Source organism: Phacochoerus africanus, chromosome 2, assembly GCF_016906955.1.
Source record: "Phacochoerus africanus isolate WHEZ1 chromosome 2, ROS_Pafr_v1, whole genome shotgun sequence".
In the NCBI taxonomy this organism is placed as follows: domain Eukaryota; kingdom Metazoa; phylum Chordata; class Mammalia; order Artiodactyla; family Suidae; genus Phacochoerus; species Phacochoerus africanus.
Window position 1 is genome coordinate 166,092,764 of NC_062545.1, and position 6,713 is coordinate 166,099,476.

The window sequence follows — 6,713 nt, forward strand, 5'->3', positions numbered from 1 at the left end:
TAACTTGGGTCCATAATAGTTGCAGTTCAAAAGATTTAGAAACTCCAAAAATAAAAATAAAAACACACTTTATTAATGTTTGTAACTATCTTGAATGCATTTAAAAACAAACAAAACCTCTTACAAATTAAGAAGAAAAAGTCCAAAAGAAAATGTATAAAGGATAGGTACAGACAAATCACTGAAGAGATAACCAAAAACACCCACATAAAAGAAAAGATGGGGGTTTCTGTTCAAGGCTCAGCAGTAATAAACTCCACTAGTACCCATAAGGATGCAGGTTTGATCCCTGGCCTTGTCAGTGGGTTAAGCATCCAGTGTTGCCGTGAGCTGTAGTGTAGGCTGGCAGCTACAGCTCTCATTTGACCCCTAGCCTGGGAACTTCCATATGCTACCAGTACAGCCCTCACAAACAAACAAACAAACAAAAAAGAAAAGAAAAAAGATGAAGGGAAATAAAAATAGAACACAAGTGAAATGCCATTTCGTATCAATCAGATTGGAAAAAATCCAAGAGTGTGTCAACACCAACTGCTGGTAGGATATGGACAAACAGCAACTGTTTGTCCATATCCTATAAGTATCCTGTAAAGGAGAAAAAGCTTATACCCTAAAACCTAGCAATTTGATGATCAAGTATATGATCTGGAGAAACTCTGACAAGCTGCTTGAAGAGACAGAAGGATTTCATGAGGCACTATTTATAACAGATAAAAAAATGAAAATAATCTAAATGCCTGTCAATAGAAGAAATGACAAACTCCAGTATATTTATTCAATGAAACAATACAAACCAGTCAAAATGAATGAACTAGACCTATAGTGCCAACAAGAACTGAGGAAGGAAAAAAATAAAGCAAGTTTCAAAATGTGTATACAATGAGACAATCATATTAAGAGCTGGTTAATTTTACTAGCACAATTTTTTAAAAAAGTGTCCGGCACAGTTTTGAGCACCTTATATAAATAAATTCATTTACTTTTCACAACAACCTTATGAGGTAGAAAGTTATATCATCATATTCAACAAATGAGGACAGTGAAGCATGGAAATATTTAAAAACTTGCCTAAGATGGATAAATAAGGTCCTACTATATAGCTCTGGGAACTATATTCAATATCCTATTATAAAGCATAATAGAAAGAATATCAAAAAGAATATATATATGTTTAACTTAATTGCTTTGCTATACAGCAAAAATTAGCACTGTAAACCAACTAAACTTCAATAATTTTTTTTTTAATTGCCTAAGGTCACAAAACCATGAAATAGCAGAGTCAAGATTCAAACCTAGGGAATATGGCTCTGAAGTCCACACTCTTAAAAGCATCCAAAGCAATGTCATGTACTACTCATATATATATATATATATATATATATATATATATATATAGTTTATTAAAAGGTTAAACTGGAAGGATACACATCAAATTTATCACAACAGTTGCCTCTGGGAGGGGATATAAGGAGAGACGGAAAGAGGATGAAATTTGGAAGAACAGAAGAGACTTTAATTTGATCAGCAATGCGTAAAGCATAAAGTTCTATGTTGCTCTTTTATAACTAAGTGCAACACTGATGATATACATAGTTCTTTTATATTAAATATATATCCAAGCAAAAATTTCACAATGTCAACATTTTGTATGTTAGGTATGTATGTTGTTTACTACTTTTGTAATTTTCTATATTTTTAAACTTTTCAAAAATAAAATGTCTCCTTTTTAAAATATTACAACAAATATAAAAAGAAATTTAAGAAATTACCAATCTCCATATTCCAGCTTTTATTTGGAAAGCAAACAACTAAACTGTGAGTTTATGTAGGTATATATACTTTAACATACATATGGAAAATGCATTTTTACATGGCTCAAAAGATCTATACTAAAAGTATACCAGAAACGGTATCTCTTGTTTTACATTTTGATGCATCACTATTCTCAATGAAATACATATAGCACTAGCAGGAAAACTCCCTTGATACCTTTCTGCCTCTTTTTCCTGCTGCTTTTTACTTATTTGTGCTTTTAAAAATAAGGAAGTAAGAACAAAGTACCAGGAAACTGTCATACTTTAAAAAAGAACAATAACAGCCATATATGAGCATATATACAGCCCTTCTGACCATAAGACTGCCCAACATACAATCAAGTAATGTCCAAAAATTCAATTGTAAATAGATTATTTGGAACTCAGAACGTATTTCCCCATATGGAAATGTGACAACCAGGAAAAGGATACTGCCTGAGGTGCCAGGACATGAACTGTGAGACATGAAAAGTAGAGTATACAATATGCAGTGATGTCCCAAGAAGAAAAGAAATGGTTCTCTACTAGAGTTTGAAGTTAGAAACCATATTTCATTAATTCACCTTTGTGTCCTCAGTGACCAGCAAAGTAAGTACCTGGCACCTCATAAACATTCAAAAACTGCTGCCCACCAACTGATGAGGTAATGAGGAAAAGACTAAGTCACGCAGTCCATCAATAGATGGCACTGGCAACACAGAACAGTTTGGGTGTTAAGATACAAACAGAAAAGAGTTTAGAGAGTCACAATGTGCACTAATAGGAGCATCCATATATGTAAAACTACTCCCAGGCTGGTGCAGGTAACTAGGAGAATGCCTTCATCTAGAGCATTTCAGCTGTTTCCATTATTCCATTGCACAAGCACTGTGTTTTCTGCTAGCTTTGCCAATAATGAATTATAAGGTAGTTTCTCTGTTGGAGCAGTGGTTATGTGGGGATTTTCACCTATAGCTCTCTCTCTCTCTTTTTTTTTTTTTTTTTTTTTGCTTTTTAGGGCTGTACCGGCGGCATATAGTGGCTCCCAGGCTAGGTGTTAAATCAGAGCTGTAGCTGCAGCTGCCAGTCTACACCACAGCTCGTGGCAACGCCAGATCCTTAACCCACTAAGAAGGATAGGAATGGAACCTGCGTCCTCATAGATACTAGTCGGGTTCGTGACCACTGAGCCACAGCAGGAACTCCTCACCTATAACTCTTGAAAATATTTTAAGGTCATTTTTGTGATGGTGATGATGATGATGATGATTAGAGTAACACTATTCAGAAGACAGAACAAAGTAAAAACACTAAAAATAAAAATTACCTATAATCAGACAAAAAAAAACCCCCTATAATCTTATGATCCAGCGATATCTTTTAATATTTTATGTATTTCCTGTCAACAATTTTGCCTTTATATGCATATATTATAAATAACAGTATATAATTCCTTATATTGATTTTTCTCTCAGTACTATATTGTGCTTTCTCATGCAAGTAGTTTTTAAATTGACTAATAATTGCATTCACCACATAGATTAACTATCATTAATTTCACTAATCCTCAATATTATATGGCATTTTGACTATTACAAATTTTTACTATTACGGTAACACACTATAAAAATGAATCCTTTTTTATGTATAAAGTTCTACACCGCAGTTTTAGAATTTGAAGTGGCAGCTATGATACAGAGTAATGAAGCATGGAGTACTTGACTCTTCCCAACCTCCAAATGCTACTGAGCAATAATCAACAGGGCACTGAACAAACAAACAAGAAAAGATGAACTTGTTATTTCTTCAGTCATTCTCTTCTTTCACATCTGGAAGGAACAAGCAAAGTCCCAAAAGATGAGTCTGTGACATCAGAGAGGACAATAATAACCAGCCAATTTTCCTGCTACAGCCACTTCTGTTTTCCACTTAGAATAATAAACCATAATTTAAATAGGAATCAATAATATTTATAATATAACAAACATCTCTGTATTGGTGCTTAAATCTAGGTTTTCACAGTAAGTGGACAGCTAAAAAAAACTCTGCAAACAAAATATAGTACAGCACAGGGAACTATATATCCAATCTCTTGAGACAGAACATGATGGAAGATAGTATGAGAGAAAGAATGCATATACATATGACTGGGTCACTATGCTATACAGCAGAAGTTGACACAACAGTGTAAATCAACTATACTCTAATAAAAATAAAATTAAAAAATAAAAAATAAAGTGAAAAAAGATAACTAATGTCACTCAATGAGTAAATAATGTTTTCTTCTACAATTCGTCCATGCCTTTTATTATTTTTTAATGAATTAGAAAATATCATGTACTCTGTCTTCCTTTTTTTTATATAAATGGTTTTTATTTTTTCCATTATAGCTGGTTTACAGTGTTTATCTCTTCCTTCTTAGAGCCTCCCAATTATTCCAAATTTTATTCAAGTTGCCATAAATAGGCCAACAGCTCCAGGAGCTTAAGAATCAATAACTATTTAAGCCAGTGGTAATTCATGTGGAAAAGTTCAGAACAAATCAGCATCAGCTTCCTGGCTCTCTTGCACAAACAGAAAATTTATATCGCTTCACCAACTTTCAAAAGTGCAAATTTGTGTATATAAATTCAAAACTCAGGCCAAAATTCACTTATATTTATTCCCAATACTGGGCTGGTGTCAAGAGCAATCAACTTTACTAACAAGTATATTCTTATAAAATTTCACAACCAAGTTAAATCTATGTTTAATCAGTCAGAACAAGAAAATTTTGTAACAGAAAGCATGTATAATAGTGACGATGATGACAATATACACTTTTCTGGACTCCTACTGACAGCTGCAGTCCAAAGAGAAAATGTGAAAATAAAGTAAAAGTTACCCAAAATGTTTTAATTCTGGCCAAACAGTTCCCACAGAAGAGGCCAAAAACAGTCTTCTGTTTCATTATAAGTTCAAATAGCCCAGAAATTATGTATACTTTGGTTTTCAAAAGCTGAATCCCACTATCTAAACATAAACTGAATAACTTGCCCAAGAGTTCTTACTTATTACCCTATCTAAGGTCCCTGGGAGACTACTTTTTACAATAATCTCAAATGTACTACAATAGATTAGTGTAACCTGGGCTACGCTGTTTACAGGTGTCTCCACCTCCTTCCCCCAAGAGGAGAGAAAAGGTAGACTAGGGCAAACGGAAAATAAAGACTACATACACCAAACAACACCTTCTAATCTTGTAAAATTGCTTCTTTTAAACTTGGACTATTATTTTCATTAGCGGTAATATCTTAAAGAATAACATATTCACGGAGTAATACAATTTCTGCCTTCAAGGTCTCTAGCTAACTGACACGCGTTTTCTCCTCAAATAAATACATGCCTGTTGACAGATGCCTATCCTGCTGTTGCAAACAAGAAATAACTGTCCTATTAGACAAAAACCCTTCTCTAAGGCTCCAGGCGTAACCATACGTTTGAATTAAAAGCACACTGTAACAATAACAAAAATCTTCTAGCACATCTGTCATTTAAAAGCACGATAATGAAAAGCTGTCGCTGCGACCCAGTTTTAGGTCACAAGCTCCCCCCCCCCCCCGAAAGCGATAAACTTCAAAGGGAATGGTGGCGACCAGAAATTGTTTACCCCCCCCCCCAAAAAAAAAGACTGGAAAAAACACTCCAAACTAGCCAACCTGGACGCTGACCAGGCTCACGCTGGCCAGGGTGTAAACTAGACAGACCCCGGGGAGAAAAATCAGGCCTCTGGGGGCCCGCCAAGCTCCAGCTGCCGCCTGTTTAAAACATCAAGCAGGTGGGATTCCGGGAGGCCACCTCCGTCTTACGTAACGGGTTTGTCAAAATCCCAGCTCCAGGACCTCCCCTCTCACCGCCCCCGCCCCTACCCCCATCCCTCAACCAGAGCTCCAGACCAGCCCAGAATAGAAAATCCGTAATGAAAACATTGAAGCCCCCCAAGCATCCGACGCAGAGGCGCGGGTGCTACCCTGAGCACCGCCGCGCCACCCGGAGATGACCCAGCCGGCGGAGGACAGCCAGGATCCGAGAAGCCTCCGGGTGGAGGTCGCGGCCATCCACGCCACATCTCTGAGCCTGGCCGGCCCCGCTCCCGCGCCCACGTCTGTCACCGCTTCGGGCAGTGACAGCTCCACATGCCACAGCTGTCCACGCCGCGCCCCCGCACTCACCTCACCGCTGGCTCCCGCGCGAGCAGCGGATCAAGCTTGGGGAGCGGTCCCAAGTCCACTCACGAACCACGGCGGGACACGAGGGGCTGAATGCCGCGGCGCTCGGAACCCGCTTAGCTCATCCCAGCCCAGCGCTCCGCCCTGCGCGGCACCCCCGCCCGCCCAGGCCTGCCGTCTCAGTCAGACGGGACTCCCCCTCCCCTCGCGGCCGCGGCTGCCTCCGCCTCCTTCTCTGGCTCCAGCCGCCGCGGCCGCAGCCGCCGCAACCGGCGCCATCTTGCCAGTGACGGAGGGGGTGGAGGCGGGGATCGCGGCCAGCTAGGGCCAATGGCGGGTCAGGCTGGTGCCCGAGGGGGCGGGACAGGGCCGGGTTGGGGATCGTGGGGTCCTAGCGCCTGATACTGAGACGGGCGTAGGAGGTGGGCGGAGCGGAACTGCGTTCTCTCGTGACGCGCGGTAGAGTTGGGGAAACGATCTGTGGTTCCCCTTCGGGTTGGGAGATCCCGAGCCTGAGGCGAGCGTGGGCGGCCTTCCCTTCCACTTTCATCACCCCAGGGGTCAGGGATCCGTCAAGGGCCAACGGATCTGTTTCCTCCCTTCTCTGTAGCAGTCCCAGAGTCCTGACATTGCCTAGCCAGAGTTTCTCGCGTCTGCCAGTGTAGCCGCTCCTCTCTCTATCCAGGGCACTCAGATTCCCAAGGAAACCCCC

General features: G+C 40.1%; 1 protein-coding gene across 6 annotated transcripts in view; it reads right to left on the reverse strand.

Moving 5' to 3' along the window:
* Nucleotides 1-6,181, reverse strand: part of DENND4A (DENN domain containing 4A) — a 128,951-nt gene extending 122,770 nt beyond the window's left edge. For 4 of the 6 annotated variants that reach the window (XM_047767111.1, XM_047767110.1, XM_047767109.1 and 1 more), the window contains exon 1: nucleotides 6,005-6,180. The gene's annotated coding sequence lies outside the window, so the exon portion shown is untranslated. Of the gene's footprint in view, nucleotides 1-6,004 lie in introns of all 6 variants that reach the window. The other 2 variants (XM_047767107.1, XM_047767106.1) reach the window with 1 other exon arrangement.
* Between the last annotated feature and the right edge of the window lie 532 nt (nucleotides 6,182-6,713).